Here is a 25,313-nt window from a genome sequence, read left to right as displayed (position 1 = left end):
ACCAATCAGTCTGTATCAGTCAATAAGTTTTAAGCTTCATGTTCAGATTTGATTATTGAATTTGGATGTGCATTATTGCTTGATATATAGTGCGTTTTCAATGTCTTCACCATTTCTACTTGCATATTAATTCGTAAAGAGGAATTCTACTTTTTCCCCTAACAAGTATCTCCAGCATAATTTGGAGATGAGTGAAGGGTACCCATCTTAGACTAATGGTTTAAGGTGCATCGGCACAATTTATGTCCTCATCTCAGACCGGTCTCTATGGTTGATGATGTAAAACTCGTCTGCTTCTATGGCCGACGGTTAATGAGGTGTCATGTGACTAGCACAACGACCAACCGACGTTACTTTTCGCCAACCAATGTCAGGCACCCATTAGAATTGGGTGGACTCAGGGGCGTCCTAAAAATCCCGAAATTTAAAACCCTAGTCTTCGCCAAGATTTGAAACGAGACCCCTCGGTACGGAAGCCAAGCGCTTTACCAACCAGCCACCAGGCCCCAACTTTGGGCATTAGGTCATCAGCTTTCAATTCTGAAGCTACCAAGACCTATGAAGCAACTAATTCCATCGTAACAGTAATAAAGAGACAATAGATCTACAGTTAGTGAAATAGACAGAAATGAGAAATGTAATCCCACGCTAAATGTGTAAATACAAAACAAACATACCATACACAAAGAATCGTAGACGTGACAAAGAACTATTGAATACATTGAAACTGAACAATGGACAGCTCTTGCTACTTGAACTGATGCTAGACATTAATTCTGTGTGTTCTTAGACGCTGTGACTTACACTTTCTTAACTACTGTAATGGTAAGATAACTAGTGGTCTCAGAAATGTGATCGATGTTAAACACTAGACCAACACACACGTAGTCCTATAGGAACATTGGAGCCGAAGTTCTACTTTTTTTCATTTCTATTTGTTAAAATAGGACGTTATAAAACGGAAGCATTCAATAGTATTGTTGATAAGACAGAAGCACTGAATAGTAAAGAAACATGTTGATAAGACAGAAGCACTGAATAGTAAAGAAACATGTTGATACGACAGAAGCACTGAATAGTAAAGAAACATGTTGATACGACAGAAGCACTGAATAGTAAAGAAACATGTTGATAAGACAGCAGCATTGAATAGTAAAGAAACATGTTGATAAGACAGCAGCATTGAATAGTAAAGAAACATGTTGATAAGACAGAAGCATTGAATAGTAAAGAAACATGTTGATAAGACAGCAGCATTGAATAGTAAAGAAACATGTTGATAAGACAGAAGCATTGAATAGTAAAGAAACATGTTGATAAGACAGAAGCAATGAATAGTAAAGAAACATGTTGATAAGACAGCAGCATTGAATAGTAAAGAAACATGTTGATAAGACAGAAGCATTGAATAGTAAAGAAACATGTTGATAAGACAGAAGCAATGAATAGTAAAGAAACATGATGATAAGACAGAAGCAATGAATAGTAAAGAAACATGTTGATAAGACAGAAGCATTGAATAGTAAAGAAACATGTCTCTTGAACCAGAGATGATTTTTTAAAAATATACTGTTGTGATTTCAGACTTCTTTTCCTTTTTTACAAACCCTCCTACTGACTTGCAAACTTAATGGAAACTGCGTGGAACCTGGACACTGGACGAGCATTTCGAAAACGGCCCTAACGAATTTTCTAGAAATTTTGACAGCTTGTGTATATCTTTCTGGAAAAATAATTACCTAATTGGTACACAATGAACAATCGGGTTTGGCCGTTATAATAATTTTAAAATTAAATTTGGCTATTTTGAACACGCTTTCAGCGGGTATTCCCGCACTCAACTCAAATGCTTCTTTTATATTCAGTAAAGAGATGAATAAATAAATAGACGCTCATGAATATTTAGCGAAAGGCCTTATGCAGAAATTGGCTGGACAGTAATAAAAGAACTTGACAGTACACGCTGACAGGAAAGACTTCTTGTAATGATGAAGCACAACAAAACTAACTAGAATGAGGAAGTATATAAGTTAATCAGCTTTATAAAGGAGGGAGTGTTTGTTTTTGATTTTTTTTTAAAGAGGGTAACATTGAGAGGTGTTGTTTTTTGTTTTTGTGTGTGTAATATACTAGATGCTGGCTGTACCACTGCTTGCAAGGCAAATTGTCTTTTTGAATGGACATGTGACATTTTCAAAAATGTCATAAACTTTGAGATAATGTTTTTAAATAACACATTTATTTGCTTTATATAACCGAGCTGTTATATAGACTATAGTTCTCAAAGGCATACTGCTAATGGTAAACAACGCATGTAAAGAAGAACAATACTAGTGACTAAGTAAGTTTAAAGACAGATTTAAACAGACAAAAGAGGAGTTTCTAGGACTTCTAGGACGTGACATACAATTAATAAATAGTCATTTTCTGGTCCCGCGTACTACACATCCGCGGAAGCTAAGGAGACGTTTAATTAACGTGATCGGACAAAATTAAAACGTGAAACTGATTTGTTGACTAACGGAGGAGTTTTCTAAAGCCACTCAATGAACGGAGGTCACCAACAAATTGATCATCCCAACAGCGTCTCACTAATATCAGTCTTTGACTGACACATACGCACAGAGAGAAAGTCTTCTCACAAAACTAATGCTGTTGTAAAACTACTTAGAAATACACAAAAACTGAACTTGATATCTTGAGACTTTGTTCACTTCTTTGTCGCTCTCTTGCTTTCTATTAGCTTTGGTGGTGCGGAAAAGGGGGGGGGGTGAACATCGCTAAATAAAAGGTACGACTAATCGTGCTATTTTATTGTTTCAACTATTTTGGTCCAGTTGTGGTTCACACTTTCATGTAGAACAGCGGTTCTCAACCTTTTAAGCTCGGCGACCCCTTTTTAAAATCCCCCACTCGGCCGCGACCCCCCGCCCCCTCCCAAACCTCCCCCCACACTTAGCAAAAGAAGAATAGACAAAAACAATCCATATTTTCGATAGTCTAGGGCGGCCCCTGGCAAATCGTCAATCGACCCCTCAAAGGGGTCGCGACCCACAGGTTGAGAACCCCTGATGAAGACGCTAATCTGCCAACTAGTCACTATTAAGAATAGGATGACAACGCAATGGTTCCTGTACATTGTTCTGCGCACTCAGAAAGGTGCAGCCGTCAATCTAGCACTACATCAACTTAAAGTACACGAATTTTTTCAAAGGAGTTTGTTTACTATATAAGGTTTGGCGTTGTCTTCCATAGCCGCTACTCAACGCATAATCAATGGCCATGTGTGAGAGCGCGCGTGTGAAAGAGAGACCGACCCTGGGAGAGACAAAAAAAAAAGCGCGTTCTTCTTAAACTAAAGTCTGGAAAAGGGGAGCAACTGGAAAGTGCAAATGGTTTTTATAACAAGAACTTTACAAAAAGACGAAACAACGCCGTCCAGCTAATGTTTCTGGAACAAGTGTAAGCGAGAGAAAGAGAGACAGAGAAAGGTGGAGATCGAGAGATTTAAAAAAAATAGAACATTTTTGCAAGGGGGTTGGTCTCTAAAATGAATGAGAGACGTTCTTGTTTTCTTTTTGTTCATATTATTTGATATCACGTGATAAGTTCAATACAAAAAAAAAATTGACTTTACTACATGGCATTCCACATACATGTGTGTGTGTGTACTGTGTGTACATACAAATCATGAATCGCTATTAGAAATCAAAGCAAACAACAAGAGGCCCTGCTTTGGACGTAGTCTCATGCTGGAAAGGTAAAAGGACAAAGCCAACTATTCATAAAACAATGAGACCAATGATCAGTATGGAGGATAAAACAAAAAACCACACGGGAATATATCACATGAATGTGACGTTAAAGACAAAAAAAAAACTCAAAAGAAAATAGATTATAGACAAACTATTCAAAGTGTATCAATTAATAAGAGTCCTATTAAAGCGGTGAAGGTGCTGTAGATCTAGAACCACAAGAGACACCGGCAAGAGAAGACACGCCAAAGATTAGATGAATAGATCACGTGGAACCAGGACAGCTCTGGAGTCCACATCCGGATGAAGAAAGCCAAATACACCAGACCAGAAGGACATGATGAAACCAGCTAAAGAGTTGATGAATCAGAGCCCAACCTGTAGATTATTCTGGATAACAAACTCAAACAGTAATAGAAACACGGCGCAGTCAAAGCAATAGTTCCCCACTGTTATATGTCCATCCTTTTTTTTTCTATGCAATTTAATGTACGACCTTAATTCATTACATGTCCTCTTTGTCACGTGTTCATCCGCGACCAATCGTTATAGTACACCTCAACACTAACCTCCGACGTCGCAACCTGTGGGCAGTTTAGACCAATCGCTCGTTGCCACGTCACAGGTAGTGACGTCGCAGGTCAGTGTTGAGACCTACTATAACGATTGGTCGAAGTCAGTCTAACAGCTTTATTTGATCATTAATCTATAAAATAGAAACTCTTAGCTTTGTTTAGAACTTTTACTTTGTTTAGTCATGTGGCGTATGAATACATTCGACGACAGTGTGTTTGCAGACGTCAGAAGAAGAAAAAAAAGAGTCACAGTCGAATCGTCTGGAAACACTTACGATCTACTCAGACTAATCAAAATAAAACATTATCTGCAATGTACGGAGGATGTAACCAATTGGTAAATTTAAATTTTAAAAATATCAGTTAAGTATGTACCTTGGGCTATTAACATTTTTATGGCAGTGCGTAGATAACCAATTATGATTGGGTGAGTTGCCCGGGGGACGAAACATTGCGCCGAGAAGGCGGAAGTCAGGCAACTTTAACTTTATTTTTTTACACCATAATGATAAAGAGTCAAATGGAGCCACACCTTCATGGAGGACCTCAGAACTGCGGACACCAGGTGGGAGGAGGCTTAAGACATTGCCAACGACAGATCTTTATGGAGACAGCTTGCCGCCCAAATGCGCCGAACGGCGAGGGAGGACCTAAGTCTAAGTAAGCAAGTCAAATGTAGAAGACCGTACTCTTTGAAAGTGTGAAACAAGAAGTTATTACCACTACACTGGGTGTAGGATAATTGTGATAGTCTAGTGCAGTGTTTCCCAGAGTGGGGCACGCGTACCCCCGGTGGTACGGGAAGAGTTGGAAGGGGACACGCGTTGCACATGGTTAACTATGCTGCCTTTTTTTTTTAAATACCCAATTAGTTTATAAAATATCATATTTTTAAAATCCTTTTTATTATATAGTTTACGTTTTTTTTACAAACTCAAATACGGTGCTAGTTTATGTTTTAAGACAATTTTTTTTTTACAAACTCAAATACGGTGCTAGTTTATGTTTTAAGACAATTTTTTTTTACAAACTCAAATACGGTGCTAGTTTATATTTTAAGACATTTTTTTTTTACAAAGATCAGAAATTGGATAGGGAGTTTACAACCTCCGTCGACACGCCCACTTTTTTCTATCTAAAAACTGTTTAGAATGTTATTGCTGCGTCACTGAAGCATGCCAAAAATAAACTGACTAATTGAATACCTAATTGTGATAGAGTCCTTATTATTGTATGTATGTAGGTCTACAAAAAAAAACAACAACATATTGATTGTTATTAAAACAAATCCTTTTATATTGGGGAGGAGGGGTACTCAAGAGTTTAAAAAATTGTAGAAGGGGGTATGCATAAGTCAAACGTTTGGGAAACACTGGTCTAGTGCAGAGCTTACGTTTTAATGCAACGTTTGCAATATCCGAACATCTCTTACACGGCTTCTTGAAAGGGGGGGGGGGGGATTTTTTTATAACCGGTGCAATTTTTAATTGCAATCGTTAATAGAGCTTTACTTGTACAAACGTACTTCTAAATAAGTCGCTTCAACGACATCAAAAAACTAGCAGGGAAACTGGTGGACATGTCTTGCACAAACTAATGTCGGCGAGGTTGAAACCACGGTGCTACGTGTGAACATTTCCTACTCTAGCTAACGCTATGAGTTCAAAACAAGGCGCTAGTGAGGCTCCCACAGCCATCCAGTAGTTTTGTTTCTTGTTTGTTTGTTTGTTTGTTGTTGTATGTGTTTCGGATGTTCCTTCAGAGTTGAAGATAATTACTTCCTAGTCCAAACCTCCCGCATGACGACGGGGGATGGGAGCGGGCAGGGTTTGAACCCGGGACCATCGATGAATCTGAACGACAGTCCAGCTTGCAAACCGCACGACCAGGCATCTCTTGACCCCAAAACAAGTCTATATTGTCCAACCCGTAGTTTGGCCTATATGTTGAAGTATGAGAGAGTCAAGAAACAAGATTTCAGCAAGGCTATGCTATCATTGCGGGTGACCCAATACATCAAGTATGCGTTTGCATATGGAATGCAGGACGATAGATAGCTGCAGTGCAAACCAAAGCAGTAACACGACCAGCGCTTCTGTGGCATCGCTTCTGACTTCCCGTTTTGTTGACACCACGCGTCTATTAGACTACAATTTCGTTTGGAGGCTTCGTGCTGACCTACTTTGAGAACGACCGCATCGGTGACTAGTTGACTGACCAAGAAACAATTTCCTGGCGACACCAGCCAGCATTGCGCAACGGCTTGGCCTGGCTCAGTTTCACACGTGCGTGGTAGCAACTATTTATAGGAGGTAAAGTGCAGTGTGAAGGGCAGCATCATAGAAATACAGGCAAACCCGAGTTTAAAATAGAAACATAACAGTTAGACTGAGCCATTTCTGTCGTCAGATATACGATATTAAATAGGAACGAGATATTTCAAGAAACATGTAGATATAAATAAAACGAAATAAAGATCAAATCTAGGTGATTTCACATTTCTGGAATTTTAGGTTGCACCTGAATCCACCCACTGTAATGAGTACATGACATTAATTAAGGCGGTTTGTCGTTGTGTTGGCCACGTGACATCCTCGTTACCAGTATGCCATAGAAACAGATGGTCTTTACATCATCTGCCCTACAGATGGCAGGGTCTGAAAATGGTTACTTACTTTGACATGTGTTGTCTCCCATGAAACGTTTTCATTGTTTCGTGTTCTGAATGGGTTTGTCTGTTTTATTCTACTACATCTAGACCTGTCCTATGCCTTTTGTCATTACATGCTCATTGCCTGGGACTAACGTAACATTCCTCAGACAATGGCAACATCAGTTTGATTATGGTACAGCGTGTTTACCCCGCCTAGCCCTGATAATGACAGTCTTGTAAATGCCACATTCTGGAATGAATTCTAACCATTGACTTGGCGCTAATCTACTGCCACTGTTCTCAAAACACCGTGTGTAGAGAAGCAGCACCATTCCAAACTATTGACCGCGAGCATTCGTTTTTGATTCTGATAAGATTGATCTAGTTCTGATTGGTCTGGGTTCTGAATGGTCTAGTTAGAACAGAACTGTGTCAAGGCCAAAACAGAATCTTGTTCCATGTTTCTTAGGTACTAACAGTAAGGGAGTGAAGAGGAGGTAAATTAAAAAACCAACTTGAATTGAACTTCTAATGTGGGAGATTTCTGGGACTTTCTCGATTTGTCTGGGGTTAGAAATGGACTAAAATAACAGGAGGAGACGAGAAGAGAGATCGTTCGTTAAGTTTGTTATTAAATTATCTCTGGTCGATTTAGTCTTGTGTGCATTCTTACTTGGAAGAGTGTTGATGTTTCTGTGTGTGTGTGCGTGTGTGTATACTAATTCTATTATTTCATTTTGGATACATTAAATGCTTCAATTCTGCTAAGAGCATTTCCCTTGAAACAATTCTTTGAATGTTGAATCACTGGACCTAGTATTTAGAATTTGTATTCACCAACAGCGCCTTAATTTGTTATGAATGGTCGAGTTAGGGTTGGTCTAGCTATGAATGGTCTAGGTTATGATTAGTCTAGTCATGAATGGTGTAGTTATGAATGATCTAGTTATGATTAGCCTGGTTATGAATGATCTGGTTTTGAATGGTCTAAGTTGTAAGTCTAGTTATGAATAGTCTAGTTATAAATGCTCTAGATATGAATGGTCTAATTATGATTAGTATAATTATAAATGGTCTAGTTTTGATTAGTCCAGTTATAAATTGTCTAGTTATGAAAAGATAAGTTATGATTAGTCTAGTTATGATTATTCTAGTAATGATTAGTCTAGTTATGGTCAAGTTTGTAGCTATGAATAGTCTAGTTATGATTAGTCTAGTTATGGTCCAGTTAGCAGTTATGAGTGCGCTTGAACTTGACTTGGCTACCTAGAAGGGGGCTAGAGGTTCGACACCCGACTCGGGCAGAGTTGCGTTTACTGAGCGCCTAAAGGCAGCACGGAAAACCAACTGCTAGATAACCCTACCACCCACTGGTCCACAAATGAGATTGGACCAAAGCGCTCTGAGCATGCTAAAAGCATGAAAGTAGCGCTATATAAAAGCCATAATTTATTTATTTATTTTGTTTGTCTAGTTATGAATGGTCTAGTTATGATTCATCTAGTTATAATTAGTCTAGTTATGAATGGTCTAGTTTTAAATGCTCTAGATATATCGTCTATGTAACAGTGATTGATATAAGTGGATAAAACGAAAAAGGTTGTGGCCTGTGGGTAAAGGCGTGTGAGTTATACTATAAAGAATGATTCCTTGAGGCTCACTTAACAATACAGACATTCTCTGGCCACTTGGCCCCGCCCGTCAACACAAATGCATATCATGATTGGCTTCAATTTTTCTAGACATTAAGTAATAGTTGTCTGTTACACTGATCTAACTAATGTGGGCCAATTTTGTTTTTACAAAGCTTATATCAAATTACTCTGTCTGTCTGGTACAATTTTTTTAAACAATATTTCTCCCACTTCCCTATCTCGGATCAACTCGAAACTTGACACATTTTCCCTAACAAAGAATGAATAAACTGTTTAAAAGCAACCAATTAATTAATGAGTGGTAATTAAATATTTTAGTTCGATATTAAGGGGAAACAATCTGACAGTACTGACAGATATGGTTATAATTATACAGTTCTGCCACTTAGATGTACTTATTTTTATTTTTTTGCTTATTTCTTTTCTGGCTCGATTGAGAATAACATCGGAGAGATAAGTTCACTGAAGCCTATTTGGTGTTCATTGTTTGTCTCTCTTTTTTGTTTGGTTTGTAGCTGGTGAAGGCCTTGTGGCCCAAGCGTCCTTTGTTTGACTTGGTCCCGCAGGGTCACATACATGCTAGTTTAGTGTATTTTTTTTTTTTAACTTTGTATCTTGCAGTTGATTTCAATCTCGTAGCATTGCAGCTTCTACATCTATTTAGGATCGAGTTTTAGAAAGAAAAGGAAATTTTAAAAAACAAAAACAAATGGACTTGCAGCTTGAACAGACACGTGCACGAGAGGGATGGGGAGGGGGGGAGTAGCAAGATAACAAACTCCAGTTTGACTTTCGTTTCAATGCACAGATTACAGATGCACGTGTATTTTTAAGCACTCACAATATCTACACTCCAAGATAATTTTTTTTATTTGTTTCAGCTCTCTATTTCAAACGCAAGAAGGTAAACCCAGGTCGCTAGGATTTTACTCTTCTTCGAGCGACCCGTCCCCCTCCCCTAAGAAAACATGCAAGACAAAAGCTGTTCGCTCATGTATACATGACTAGCAGGTCTATCCGGCTTTACCCGGGATAGAGATAATTACTTGTGTACATTACACGGCTACACACAAGGGAGAGATTAGCCCTTCAAACACAAGATCACACGCAGCGAAACAAAATAAATGGCAATGGTATTAGATTTGATTGCTAACAGGACGTGTACGACGACAAGAGCCAGTGACTGGGTCCTAGCGCGCGCTGTTGACCCAGGGTCACGTTCAGAATTCACGTGACATTCTCAGTAGCATATACACCAGGGGTTCTCAACCTGTGACCCCTGGGGGTCGATTGACGATTTGCCAGGGGTCGCCAAAGGCCATCGAAAAAAAATGGATTGTTTTTGGCTATTCTTCTATAGGTGTGGGTGTGTGTGCGGGGGGGGGGGGGGCGCGGCAGAGTGGGAGATTGTAAAAGGGGTCGCCGAGCATAAAAGGTTGAGAAACGCTGATATACACGGACGTGAGAGAGCGGGGACACATTGGCGGTGGGTACCCGACGGAGCGCTCGACCTATACAGGGATCAGCGTAACACGGCAGTAACAGTTAGCTATAATTATATACAGATTTTTTTGGGTCTAAATTGTACGACCACAAGGCCGTTGTGCTGGCCACAAGACACCCAAGTTAACCGTGTCATAGTAAAAAAGATGAGCTTTACATCTGTGAACGTACCTATTAAGACCTTTCGATCTAAGGGGACAAATTATGTAAAGCTCATCTGTCCCCTTAGATCGAAAAGTCTTTAAAAAAGGCACGCTTACATACCTATATATCCTATATTTAAAATCTAAAACAAGCTTATACTTACTTTACTAGATCTAGTAGTCTACATTTAAAACACACATACACTGGACCTCATTCACCAATCGTAAACAAAAAACATTTAGCCACGTGATAATATTGATAAAACAACGAAGAAAAAAACTGTCACGTGATAGCCTGTGTGTATGACGTAATTTGTATAGAAGAGACAGAGAATAATGAAATGAGCCAAAACTAATCGTCTCAAGGCCAGTCTAGGCCAGTCTAGATTTGCCCTACTTCTACGACCTTTCATTTGTATAGAAGAGATAGAGAATAATGAAATGAGCCAAAACTAATCGTCTCAAGGCCATTCTAGATTTGCCCTACTTCTACGACCTTGCTTTTATTTTATTTTTTTTTTTTTGTTGAACTATTTTATTGTTCAAAGTGTCACATTTTTATACAGATATGAATCTTTTAATGTCACTTCAATGAAGAAAAAAAAAATCTATATTCAGCCCATTTTTTTCTTATCAAATTCGCAGTGAATTCGCCACGAAATACAAAACTTCCCATAGGCCGCACAATCTTTATGTTTGAAACATACATTTGAGGCTTGCATTTGTATTCCCCTTTTGTGTTCAGATAGAAAACTGAGAGGGGGGGGGGGGCAGAGAGACAGAAAGAAAGAATGCATAAATATAGAATATGCATCCTCCGTTTTGGGACCCCTCAACTCACGAAAACATTAAGAAACTGGAACAGACACAAAATACAGTAGTGAGATTCATAACAAACGAATATTCACATTTGACCAGAGTAACACATTTAGTAAAATCACTAAATTTAGAAAGCATTCAGGAGAGAAGACTCAAAATTAACATAGCAATTATACATAAAACACTGAACCATAATCTTCAAATACAAAAACAGAATTTAATAAAATACTCTGAAAGACACAAAGATAAAGGCACATTCCTCGTTCCATATGCTAGGACAAATCTGTACAAATACTCCTTCTTTCCTAGTGCTATTAGAGCATGGAATGGGTTGCCTGAGCTAGCCAGGAAAACCAGTGACTTAGCAGAAGTCATTGGTTAATATGCATGACTAAATGCATGACGCGTAGGACGTAATCATCCTCTTTTTTTGAAGTAACGTCTGTATTATATAAGAAGAAGATAAGAGAGAGAAAGAGAGAGAGAAAGAGAGACAATACATTATTTTGTGACATTTCTCCTCTACGGTAAACGTCACCTCTCAGTGTGGCCCTCTTGCGGTTGTCCCCTACGTCATAGTACTAGCTACAGACTGTCCTTAGTCTCACTGCTAGCGAGGACATCCGCCCCTCGTGTCAGCCATCACCCTGTTGTCCTTGCACTGGCTTGGATTGGACTTGATCAATATTGAACTAGAGAAACATTCCTTTTGGGGGGGGGGGGGCAGTTCAAGCCGTGGAGGGACAGCATACACAGGCAGAGTTTGGGACGGATTGAGAGAGAGAGAGAGAGATGTGCAAAGTACAATAAAGAGGTAAACTCTTAAGATAGAAAGAAAAGCATAAAGAGAAGCTGTGCGTCCAGTGAGTAGCTCGCGTCACCTTAAAAGTAAACGTGAGTCAATGGAGGTAAGAGAAGCGAGAGAGAGATAGGAGAAAGGTGAGAGAAAGAGATAGGAGAAAGGTGAGAGAAAGAGATAGGAGAAAGGTGAGAGAAAGAGATAGAAGAAAGGTGAGAGAATGGGATAGGAGAAATGTGAGAGAAAGAGATAGGAGAAAGGTGAGAGAAAGAGACAATGCAGAGATTTTTTAACAAAAGTAGGAAAGAGAGCATTTCATTTTGTAAGCTTACTTTATTTCCCAGCAAAAGTCTAAATTTTGTTATCTTCTGGCGTAGCACTGAATTAGACGCAAGATGTGAATACGAGGCCAGAGGCCGAGAAAAGGACAAGCAAAAAATATATGGTGTACTTGAGAAAACGGGACGTAATGATCAAAACCTTTAGTTCCTTGAGCTGCAGTGCATGTTTGTTTAATTAGTTGATTACTCTAATCAAAACCCTGTCCATAAAGTCTTGAGCTTGAAACATGTCCCGGTGAAGAGGCATCAGAGAAAACAGATCATGTACTTTAAATCAGCACGCTTCATCGAGAGGCCCCGCTACATATACTGTTCACAAAGGTTACCATTTCAAAAGAGACCTTTGTCTTCCAGATCTGGAAACCTCGGCGCAGTTTGTTTCCGATATAGGACTGGTTATTGGAAGCCTCCTCGAACAAGGAAATAAGTAAAAAAAACAAACAACAAAGTTCCCCTTTCACACCATGTGGTCTTTATGGAAGATAACGTAATGGTCATCTGTTTCAGTGGCCTAATGTTAACAAAGGTGTCATGTGGCCAGCACAAACGACCACTTTTTCCCCAACTAATGTCAGGTACCCACTAAAGCTGCGTTTACTCAGAGGCGCCCTAAAGATCCCGAAATAAATAATCCCAGTTTTTTTACAAGGATTCCAGGATTCGAACCCCGGATCCTCCAGTTCGGAAGCCAAGCGCTTTAAGGAAGAAGGGAGAACAAAAGATGTTTTATCAAAGTGTGCTCTGATCAAGCCGTTTCTTACATATCGATAAGTATTGATTCTTTCAGATATTTTAAAATAGCTTTGTTTCTACACAAGAGTACATAAGTAAAACTGTTCAATGCATTACTAATGAACGTAAGGTGGTGGTAAGCTTTCACACTGAACAAACCATAAAGGTGTAGGGTCAATGGAAGCATTCGAAAGAAATGTCTGGTACAAATGCTGTACACCTTATTTTTCCCACTTCCCATTCTCGGTTCAAGATGAAAGTTGGCACAATTATGTATTGCCCCTAACAAAAGCATAAATCAATCGAAAAATTGACCAATTTTTTTATTAGTTAGTCGTAATTAATTAATGCTGTTTTTATATTAAAATGTAATAAAAGGGTAGATAAGCCTTGTGTAGAGAATTTGATCATAAGAACTAAAAGATATTTTTTAAAATGATATATAAAATAGTTAAATGTTAGTGTAAAGATTATATATAAGACAGTATTGATGTAAAGATTATATCAAGGACACTGTATGTATATACATCAATTATAGAGAAAACTTTGCAAAGGATTTGTTAATTAATGTCGTCTCTTAAATGGACATAGTCACAATTTTAAAAACTGTAGTCTCCCTTGGCTCAATATTAACTTGAAGACTTGTTTAAAAGGACTATTTTTTGTATATATATTTTGCTTTTCATACATTTAATGGCAATGAAAACAAAACACCTCTCCAATTTTACCGATTACTATGACAACTGCAGTCATCAGGATGGTTTTTAATTTTTTTTTTTCATTAATGCTTCCCTAGTCCGCTCAATAACTTAAACAAATACCATTGATATGATACAAGCCAGCATCGCAATGCTGTTACAGACTAAGAGGAGGTTTTAACCAACCGTGCTGAAATAGTATTTAGACTCGGTCACATTTACCATGAATATTTTTACAAAACATCAAAAAATAATACTAATTGCGAGCTTACAGAATGTCTAAACCCATCCGATAATCGTTGGCTTACATGGGCCTTACTAGAGCATGTGCACCAAGTCACCAAACATTAGAAATGTGGATCAATTCACCAAACATTAGAAATGTGGATCAAGTCACCAAACATTAGAAATGTGGATCAAGTCACCAAACATTAGAAATGTGGATCAAGTCACCAAACATTAGAAATGTGGATCAAGTCACCAAACATTAGAAATGTGGATCAAGTCACCAAACATTAGAAATGTGGATCAAGTCACCAAACATTAGAAATGTGGATCAAGTCACCAAACATTAGAAATGTGGATCAAGTCACCAAACATTAGAAATGTGGATCAAGGCCCCCCGAGACGTGGTGGGAGCATTGTAGCGAGATCATTCGTTATAGAAGGCATGAACACTGACCTTGTGGGCTGTTTAGTCCAATAGCGTGTTGCCACCACCCATGCCTGTATGACATGGCGACGAACCATTGGGCTCCACAGCCCACGGGTTGCGACGTCACAGGTCAGTGGAGTGGCCTTCTATTACGAATGGTCCCGGTTGTATCTTGTGGACCAGTTCTAAAATCATCGTCTCTGTTATGGGGATAATGAGTAGAGGCAAGTGTGTTTACGCAACATATGTATGAGGTTTTGTGAGTCCAATGACATATGTATGAGGTTTTGTGAGTCCAATGACATGTATGAGCTTTTGTGAGTCCAATGACATATGTATGAGGCTTTATGAGTCCAATGACATATCTGCAGTTGTGGGTGATGCAGACTTGTGTTATTCCGAATCAATTATGAACTCGCTACTCAAAGTTAGCTTCTATGTGATGCTATTAAATAGATGAAATTTTATGAGTTGACTCATTGGACTGTTCATAAGTTAGGCTCGGAGAAAGATACAAAGAGTGAGAGAGAGAGAAAGAGAGACAGAGAGAAAGAAAGAAAAAAAGAGAGAGAAAAAAAAGAAAAAGAGAAAGAAAGAGAAAGCAGAAGAGATAGCAGAAAGAGCCTCCGCCAACTCCCAGAACAAAAGTTTTAAAAAAAAAATGCTTGTTTAGGAAAATGTTCAGTTAAGCTTAACAGTCTCTGATAGACCCACAAAAACCCTAGGCTGCCAGAGAGAGAGAGAGAGAGAGAGAGAGAGGAGCGATGAAAGATAGAGAGACTATATAAAAGAGAGACAATGGAAAGAGCTAAGCACGTGTCACTGGAACTAATTTAAATTCTATTTCAATGTGGTGTGCCCCCCTTTCTTTCCAACCCTGCCCCACAGCTCCACGAGATGACGTGCAACTTGCGCACGGTGCATGCATAAGTCAAAAGTACCATGGGAAGGCGCGGACAGCTAGGGCACGATGACACGTCTAGTTCAGTGTGACACACGGGCTATGCAGCAGGTGTGTGCCTCGTTTTAGGCTCTATTGTCCCACAATTCATTTGATTACACAGACACCCCCCCCCCCGCTCATGATACCATTGTCCTTTTTCTTTTCAGTCGAATCTATTTCACAGCGATCTCTTCTATTGTCTCTCTCTCTGGGTGACATTGCTCAACTAGATCAGTGTTACCAATCCCATGCGCTGATTTTTTTAAATAAAGTTCTTCAAACTCAAATTTTTTTTTTTTTGTGATGCAGCTGTTTCCTTAGACTCGCAAAGTCATATTGACTGTGGACCATTCAATAACCAGAAGTCAGTCAGTCAGTCAGTCACATTGATACGACACAATGTTTGTTCATTACTCTGAATGTTTACACAAAAAAAAGATCATTTGATTACTTCAAAAATATACATTTAAAATAACAAAATTAGAATTTCAGGACTTTCAGGACATATGCCCTTTCAAAAGCAAGGTCTGAAATGGATACTTTCTTTTTGTACAAAGCTTATTTCAACTCAGTCTGTCTGTCTGGGAAAAAGTTTGAACACATTTTTTCTCTCACACCCATTCATGGATGAAGTGGAAACCTGTATCAATTCTTTATTGTACTTATGAATCAAAAAAAGTTACACAATTAGTCAAATATTTATTCGTAATTAATTATTTTGCTTTATATCGAAAAAAAGGAAATAACTTCTGCATTACTGAGATATATAGTTGTACCTGTGGAGTTCTTTCTCTTAGACAGGCTTTGTTGTTGTTTTTATTGTGCTTGCTTGTTTTGTCCATCAAGTGATTGGGGCAGGCGAAGGGGATTCGTTGGTAGAAGATGACCACCACCACCCCCCGTGGTCATCCTCCGCTCTGTCGTCTTCAAGTGGCTGGAATGGTCATCTAAATCTCATTAGCATTCTCTGCAGGTTAGGCTCTGATCAAGCGTCCACTCAATAAAACCCCGGACTCGAGTGACATTGATCAGTCGTGATCGTGTGCATATTGTCTCTTTTGGTTTTCAGCGAACAACTATGGTCCAGGGATGCCGTTACGGCGACAAGGACGCTTAACTCTTTCTCGCCTTAATAATTTACCACATTCTGGTGGAATCAACGCTGGTATCGTCAGCTAGGAGAGAAAGAGTTAATAATAGTTATAATAATAAAAAAAAACATTTAAGTAACAAATTCCGTGTCTGTGTCTTTCTGATCAATGGCTTTGAGTTTGAGTTTAGGCACATCGGCACATTGCTCTACTCCAGTGGTAAGTATCCAATGTTGTTCAGTTGATTGCTAGTTGGTCTTCGCGTTTAGAGCACTTAGTAAAGAAGAGAGGTGTCTGCAGGGAGTGCAGTGTTTGAAATGCTCCTTCTGTTGGTTATTGCCAGGACCACTTCAGACTAATCTACACATTCTGAGGAGCTGTAGTTTGTTGGCCACACGCTGGAGACACGAAGCAGGACAGCAAAATGTTTTGTACCACTTCGTCAGGTAGTTTGGCTTTTTAAGGGTATTTTTTTAAATAGTCTGCTTTAAATCAAATAGTAGTTGTACAATAAAGTTTGTTGCTGTTAATATTATTTAGTGGGAAAAAAATCGAATAAAAGCAAATTGAGTGTGGTGTCAACTGTTTTGTGTGATGTTATGTTTTCTGTGGAGTTATGTTTTGTATGAAGTTATGTTTTCTGTGGAGTTTTGTTTTGTATGATGTTATGTTTTGTATGAAGTTATGTTTTCTGTGGAGTTTTGTTTTGTATGATGTTATGTTTTGTATGATGTTATGTTTTGTATGAAGTTATGTTTTCTGTGATGTTTTATGTGATGTTGTTTTCTGTGATCTTATGCTTTCTGTGAAGTTATGTTTTGTGTGGAGTTATGTTTTTGTATGATGTGATGTTTTCTGTGATGTTTTCTGTGATGTTGTTTTCTGTGATGTTATGCTTTCTGTGAAGTTATGTTTTGTGTGATGTTATGTTTTCTGCGAAGTTTTGTTTTCTGTGGAGTTGTTTTGTGTTTTTTGTAAAACGGACAAACGGCCGTCGCCATCAATCAAGACAAAAACTGCCAGTCCCCAATCGGCGTCCCCTAAAAACCACGTGACTAGCTGGGTTCAAGGCTGCTCCAGACTTTCCGACACCAGTGGAGTAAAGAAAATAAGAAACAAAGCTGTAAAAAGAACCAAATGCTGATTGAAAGACCCTAATTACATTTTAATTCACCATTCCCTGGCATGTGCAGCCAATTAAGAAGCAAGGTGAGTTGGGTTTTTTTAATAAACCAGTTATGTAGTTCTCGCTTGTTACAAATTTGCACTTGGTGAACACAATGTGAAGCTGAAGTGAACAGAACTCAAGCTAAGATGATGGTCATGGATCTTATAGGGGTGTCTACACAGAACTAAAGTTATGAAGATGGCTATGGATCTTATAGGGATATCTACACAGAACTAAAGTTATGAAGATGGTCATGGATCTTATATGGGTATCTACAGAGATCTAAAGCTAAGATGATGGTCATGGACCTTATAGGGGTATTTACACAGAACTTAAATTATGAAGATGGCCATGGATCTTATAGGGGTATCTACACAGAACTAAAGTTATGAAGATGGTCATGGATCTTATGGCTGTAATAAAATGGCCACGGATCTTACAAAGCTCTAGCTAACATAAAATTTACATTAGCCTCCAATTCCCAACAAGCCAGAAACATTGGGCAAACGAATGGAATGGATCAAGTTAACACTGAACAACAAAAGACCTAAGTTTCCAGCTGTTAACACTTAATAGACGCTTAAGTCTTGTAGGTTTAACTGGCGAGCTGACATAGCTGCGCGTGCAATGAACAACACAGTGCAAACAGATTGCTAGATTAATAGAAGGATTTTCCAGGCGAATCCATTAAATGGACAACGTTTTGGTGCATCCGGTGTGCAGAAAATGGAATTTTTAAAAACATGGAATATTTAAAAACATGGAATATTTAAAAACTATATAAACTTTTTTTGTGCATTTTTAGCACCGTAGAAATTAATTTAAACACCCCGTGTCAATCAAGAGTAGGCAACTAGGAATGACTGCAGTGTGATGTCTTCTTTGTTTTTAAAGTGGGACATGGTGAACTCTGACCTCTCGCTTTCTCTACCTCGACCAATCTTTCTATCCAATATCTCTCTTCTTTTCTCTTTCTCGCATCATTCCCCCCCCCCCCTTTTTCCTATCAATATTTTAAACAAAAATTTAAAAAAAAAAAGGGGGAGGGGGGGAGCTGTTATGAAATATACAAGCTCATAGTACATACTGGCCGTGCACAAATGGGCCTCCCATTTCGACGATAATGAACTGCGGAGACTTGACCTTCGGTTCTTAATGATTTCCAACGTGAAGGGATGACCAGACCAACTAATAACGAGAGAGGGGAAACGTAGAAGGTGGGAATTGCAGATAGGAGAAAACTGGCGCAGAGCTAAGCGGGGCGAGAAAAGGTTGGGGGGGGGTAGTATCTATTTTTTTTTAATGACAGTTTAAAATAAAACTAAAGAAAATGATTAGTGATTCAAAACCCCCACCAAGCCGATGTCGTGCACTAGTTGAGTGGCCAATACTTCCATTGAAAAAAAGCGTATATATCAGCCCACTGCCTGAGTCATAGTTCTCCCACTTACATTGCTCGGGTCCAGCTGAAAACATTGCTCGGGTCCAGCTGAAAACATTGCTCGGGTCCAGCTGAAAACATTGCTCGGGTCCAGCTGAAAACTTTGCACACAATTATTCATTGTCAATGACAACACAAGAATCAATGAAACAAAATTAACAAATTAGTTAATTATTTAGGAGTAATTCGTTTTGTTTTGTAGAAGCAAAGGGGGGTAAATCTTGTAGTAATGAGAGAGAGAGAGAGAGAGAGAGAGAGAGATGGCAGTGTGGTTCTTTCACTTGTATAAGCTTTGTTTTTTTAATCATTTTAATGTTACTTTTTATTATTTTATTTATGTTTCCATATTGTTATGACTTTGCCATGCGCACCGCCATCCAAGATGGTGCAGAAAGAAGGTGCGCACTATCAGTGACCAGACAAGTCGGATGTTGACATAAGAGACTAACGATTTCCGCCCAAGTCTAGAGCCAATATGGAGATGTTGTACTCAAGGCAGATGTCCTTTGTGTTTGTCATGTCTCCGTGTAAATAAACGTCAATGTCCTCGTTGAGTTGCCTCACTTCAGTTATTACAATTGGTGTCAGAAGTGGGATTTAGGCAGCTAAACGAAAGAAAAGAATGACAACGCTGAAGAAGCTAGACGAGCTTAGCTGTAAAGAGTTAAAAGAGGAGCTCCGAGACAGGGAGCTGAGGATCTTCTGTGACATAGAGAAGATGAGAGCCAGTCTTCGACAGAGCCTGGTTGATGAAGGGGAGGATCCCGAGACCTACCTGTTTGAGGTAGAACCAGATATCAGAGAGGTCATGAGTGCCATGCTGAAAGAGGTCAACGAACAGATCTGTACCATGAATAAAAAGATAGGTACCATTACCTCACTGAACAAGACTGATGAATCTGATACCGTGATGAACAAGACCGATGACCAGATGGCTACCATGTCTACAGGTATGAACAATCTGCTACTCAACGGAGACGCTGATAATGGTGGTGACTGTGATGACGAGTTGTGCAAAAGTAGTTCTCACGACAAGAGGCCTGACCCTTGCTGCGAATATCACAACGATGAGCATAGACCTGATTATGTCCACGTGATTCCTGCTGCCTACACCCAGGCTTTCTACGAGATCTGCGCTGGCGGAACTTCGCAGGGAGAGAGCAAGTACCAGAAGACCTGCCAACAAGGTTTTGATCCAACAGGCGCTTGTCCAGAGGCCATAACCAGCGAGAGAGGCCCTAAATGCGGTCAAAGGAAACCAGCAAGATGTGATGCAGCAGCTGATAAACGTTTTCACATCAGGCGTTATCCACGAGCCCTACAGGCATGTCTTCCAGATGCTGATGGGTTTGGTGAACTGTTTGATAACCTGACCTCCTGGGGGCCTCCGGCTAAATTGCAAAGCATTCACCGAGAGAGTCTGCTGAAGCAGCGTGTAGAACCAGCGGTCTTGATGACCACCGCCATGACATCCACTGCCTCGCTTCTTGGCATGAGGCTGCCGTCGGTGGTGAATAAGAGAAAGGCTAGACAACGAATACGACGTCCTCTTAACCAAAGACAGATCAATTGGAGCAGAAGGAGAAAGCGGAACTTGCAGAGAGCAATGTGGATGGCTTTGTGGGGAGCACGCTTCATTCAATCTGTGACTCCCACTGACCGACCTCCACCTGCACTGACCAACCGTGAACATGTTTCTTTTCGGGACGAAAAGACTAAGGTGGGGGTAGTGTTGTAACCCTGCCTTGCACCAGTGCTTGAGGTGCGCACTAGCGCACTAATGAACGTAAACAGGAAGAGACTAGAACGGAGAGAATAACAGTGCATCAGGGATTGTGAAGAGTCTGAATGTTTGGGAAACTAAGAAGCCAGCTTTTGGTGCTGCCTGAAGGTTGCAGAAGGGACCTGGAGCGAAGCGGGGAAGGCTGTCGTTGGTCCGCATTCGGGTTGCTGTCTAAAGGACTGGTAAATTAGTAGAAAGACTCTGAGGAAGCTGAAGGATGAATCATCATGTTATGTGTTTACTCTAGTGAATAAACACCTTACTTTATTTCCTGTTACACTGTGTTGAGTTGCATGCCTATTCGTTGAGTGCCTAACCTAGAGAGTTATAGCAATTAGTGTTGTAACCCTGCCTTGCACCAGTGCTTGAGGTGCGCACTAGCGCACTAATGAACGTAAACAGGAAGAGACTAGAACGGAGAGAATAACAGTGCATCAGGGATTGTGAAGAGTCTGAATGTTTGGGAAACTAAGAAGCCAGCTTTTGGTGCTGCCTGAAGGTTGCAGAAGGGACCTGGAGCGAAGCGGGGAAGGCTGTCGTTGGTCCGCATTCGGGTTGCTGTCTAAAGGACTGGTAAATTAGTAGAAAGACTCTGAGGAAGCTGAAGGATGAATCATCATGTTATGTGTTTACTCTAGTGAATAAACACCTTACTTTATTTCCTGTTAAAAAAAAAAAAAAAAAAAAAAAAAAAGGGATTATAGGCAACTCAACGAGAGGAGGTAGGATTTACAATGGCAGCTTTGAAACGATTAGACCAACTCTCAGTTAGAGAGCTTAGGAAGGAACTTCGTAACCGATATGAGATAATTGGTGGTACCAAGGAGGTGCTTACAGCTCGTCTCCGGCAAGCCTTGATAGATGAAGACGAAGATCCAGATACCTACTTATTTGAAATTGAACCGGAGATTTATGAGCTTATTGGCAAGATAAATGAAGCAATGTGTGAACAAATTAACAGTATGGGGAACAAGGTAGATAAAATGGTGTCTCGAATGAAAGAAGGGGTAGACTCGTTGGTAAAGGAGCAGTTGCCTGTAGACTCGTTGGTCAAGAAGTTGCGTGGTCAAGACTGTGGTTGCACAAACAGTGGTGACGGAGACGCTGGGGATTTGAGCGCCGTCTGTGTCTGTGTTGTGGGCAAGTCTTGTGGTTGTGACTTTCAAGACGAGAAACGTGATGGCGATTGCTGTGATGATCTCAACGGGATGTACCGAGTCGAACGGAAGGAGACAAATGAAGTATTTGTTCCTGTTGTACCTGTTACCAGTACCTTAACTGAAGTCTGTTATGTGCCTGAAGCGTTTGTTCCTGTTGTACCTGTTACCAATACCTCAATGAGCCGGACAGATCAAGACAACGTTGGGTCTGCGTTCGAGCCTGTTGCTGTGGACTTTAAAGACCTCTGCCTATCTGCCGGTGCTCACGAGGGAAATTCGAAGCTTGACAACAGCATCCAGAAGTTTAGCATGAACTGTACGTGCGGCGCTTCACACATAGAATTTAGATGCCAAGAAAACCACCAACAGCGCATATGTACTTCTACCATCATCATCGACATTGGCATAGATGAATGTCAATCAAATCACTCTAAATCTGAGCTGTCAAGAGAAAGACATTTTCCACTTGAACCTGAAGAGACCTATCTTCTGGACGTAAGACTGTTGTCTGAGGATGACTTCGGTGCATTGGACTTTGCTTGCAACGTGGCTGCAAGCGAACCTGAAGCTCCCTTGAGAGGCGTCTGTCGGGAAGGTCTGCTGAGACAGCGTGTCCGATCAACGGCTGTGCTGAAGAAAACAGTGCTCGACCCTATCTCTTTGTGTGGCAAACGGCCACGTCATTATCGCAACAACAGCCTGGTCAACTGGAGAAAGAGAAAGCGGCACTGGAAGAAAACAATGCGGATGGCCTCGTGGGGAACACGCTCCCTGCCGCCTGTGGCTCCCACCTGACCTCCACCTGAACTGTCAAACCTCAGCTGCAGTGTTTCTTTTCGGGACGAAAAGTGCTAAGACGGGGGCAATGTTATGACTTTGCCATGCGCACCGCCATCCAAGATGGTGCAGAAAGAAGGTGCGCACTATCAGTGACCAGACAAGTCGGATGTTGACATAAGAGACTAACGATTTCCGCCCAAGTCTAGAGCCAATATGGAGATGTTGTACTCAAGGCAGATGTCCTTTGTGTTTGTCATGTCTCCGTGTAAATAAACGTCAATGTCCTCGTTGAGTTGCCTCACTTCAGTTATTACAATATTTTGAAAAAAAAAAAGTAAAATAAAATAAATCACGCCACATTTTCTGACCACATCATTAAAACCTGAAGTTATCTTGACCAGAAGACCGGACTTGAGTAGAACGACAATTCCAAACCATACAAGTTAATAGTTCAAATGTACTCTCCAAACACCCCCCAGAGTTTGTCCTTCAAACTACAGCACTACCGGCTGAGCATTATAGACTCCGTATTTAGGGAGGTTTCACCAGACTCTCTAAGGTCAAATGCTTAGAGAAAAATGTCTACATTTTCAAAGTAGGATATGAAATTATGTCATAATTCATTCCAAGATCTAGCTTTGGTGCACTAACTTGAGCACTAGCGACGTAATAATAATAATAATTATTATTATCGCTTTTATATAGCGCTACTTTCAAGCTTATAACATGCTCATTTGTGGACCAGTGTGGGGGAGGGGGTATCTAGGAGTCGGTTTTCCGTGCTGCCTTTAGGCACAACACAACTCTGCCCGAGTCAGGTGTCGAACCTCGAGCCCCCTTCATAGGTAGCCAAGACAAGCCAAGTTCAAGTTGGCCTCTAGACCACGCTTCCCACGGATGTACCATCAAAAGCAATGGACTAAAACGTTCATAAGACACTGGAAGAGTTTAATTAACAAAAGCGGTGGGGGTCGGTATGGCGGACAATAATAAACAAAAAAAAAGGGGGGGGGCGTTTTGAAATAAGACTGGTGAGAAATGTTTTATATCAGTTATGTATCAATCAAACAGTTTCCACACAGACAGACTGACAGACAGACACACACACGTGTCTAAACATGACTACCGAAACCTTTCGCTATTAAGTGAAAAGTGACCCATGGGTTAAGTTAACGTTGGGGGGGGGGGGGCGGGCTGCGATGGCGAAATGACCGCCGGAATGCTCAAATTATAACTACTTCTGCCAGATTGTATTCTGTGGGAGGGGGAGGAAAACCATTGCTGTGTGTCCGGGGTGGGGGGGGGGGGGGGAGTCAAGTCGACGTAATCTCTGCACCATATGGCAACTATTGCGCAACGCGAATAAACCAAACAACGGATTCAACTCCCTAGGCTCCTGGTGGTTTTTGTTTGTAGATATTTCTAATCAGATAACGTTTTGAACGTACGAAATAAAACTTAAAAAACCACTCAAGTTACACCGGTGAGACAAAACCAAGGTGACCGGTACAGGGAACTGTAAAGATGTTCTGGGAATATCAAAGTTTGTCCCCTCGTGGGCTCGGCCTGGGAGGGGCACCCGTCGGCTCAAGGGAACGTGACCCACGATATGATTAAATCTAGTTGATTGGGGGGGGGGGGGGGGCCTTCAGACAGAAAGGTCAGTGAAGAGCCAATCCTTCATCCTGGCCACGGGATAAAATTCTTTCCCGGGTCAAAGGCTCATAAAAGGGATTTATCTGGAACTTTTTTTTTTTCAACAAGTTGAACTCATTAATTTTTATTGTACGGTATTGCAAGATTTGTTTTCCCTTAGTGAAGAAGATTCTCTCACGCAAGCTCTACCCAGGCAGCGGTTGTCTCACACCCCGTCCCACAGCGCACACCTACGTGGCGAAATAACAAAAAAAAAAAAAAAAAAAAAAAAAGCTCGCTCTTGACAGAGTGATATATTGTCCATCTGATTAACAGCCATGCAAAGAGCAGACCATAAATTAGAGTGACCGATGAAACGCCTCCACGGCTACCTCACAGCACACAGGATACAACAGCCTCAAATGTCTGCTTCACGCAACCCAACACGTCATCAACGGGGATGTAATCATTTCATTTGAACAAGAAACGAGCGCAGACAAATCGGTCAAATACATAGTATACATTGTTAGGAATTTGGTATTGTTTTTTGAAACTTTAAAAATCCTTGCTTCTGATGTTTGTTTGTTAAGTTTCCTGTTGAGTTCTAACAATAACCACATACAATGCCAGAGATCGCCATGTCCCTATACCCACTTCAAACTGTAGGACGTTACCATACAGGCGTATTTTACCAGAATACTTTCTAGTATACAGCGATATTATTCAGCTATTTGCAAGCCATGTAGATGATGCAAAAATCACCTGTTTCTATGAGGGTGTCATGTGGTCAGTACAACGAACAATCGCCTTTACTTTCACCCAACTAATGACAGGTACCTATATGAAATGGGTGGACTCGGGAGATGTGCATAAATTCCAAAAATTCAAAATCCTGCAATTTGAACCTGACACAGCTCGCTTCGAAAGCTAAGCGCTTTATCACTCCGCCACCAGACGCTCACCTAGAAAGGTTTGAGGGTTTGA

The 25,313-nt window shown here is 40.4% G+C and overlaps 1 protein-coding gene across 5 annotated transcripts in view; it reads right to left on the bottom strand.

The window, feature by feature from the left end:
• The window catches only part of LOC106069745 (C-Maf-inducing protein-like), a 114,434-nt gene that overhangs the window by 77,523 nt on the left and 11,598 nt on the right, over positions 1-25,313 (bottom strand). The gene's annotated exons all lie outside the window — the stretch shown is intronic.

Source organism: Biomphalaria glabrata, chromosome 7 (genome assembly GCF_947242115.1).
Source record: "Biomphalaria glabrata chromosome 7, xgBioGlab47.1, whole genome shotgun sequence".
NCBI lineage: Eukaryota > Metazoa > Mollusca > Gastropoda > Planorbidae > Biomphalaria > Biomphalaria glabrata.
Note: the sequence above shows the minus strand (reverse complement) of the source record. Positions and strands in the feature narration are given on the sequence as shown.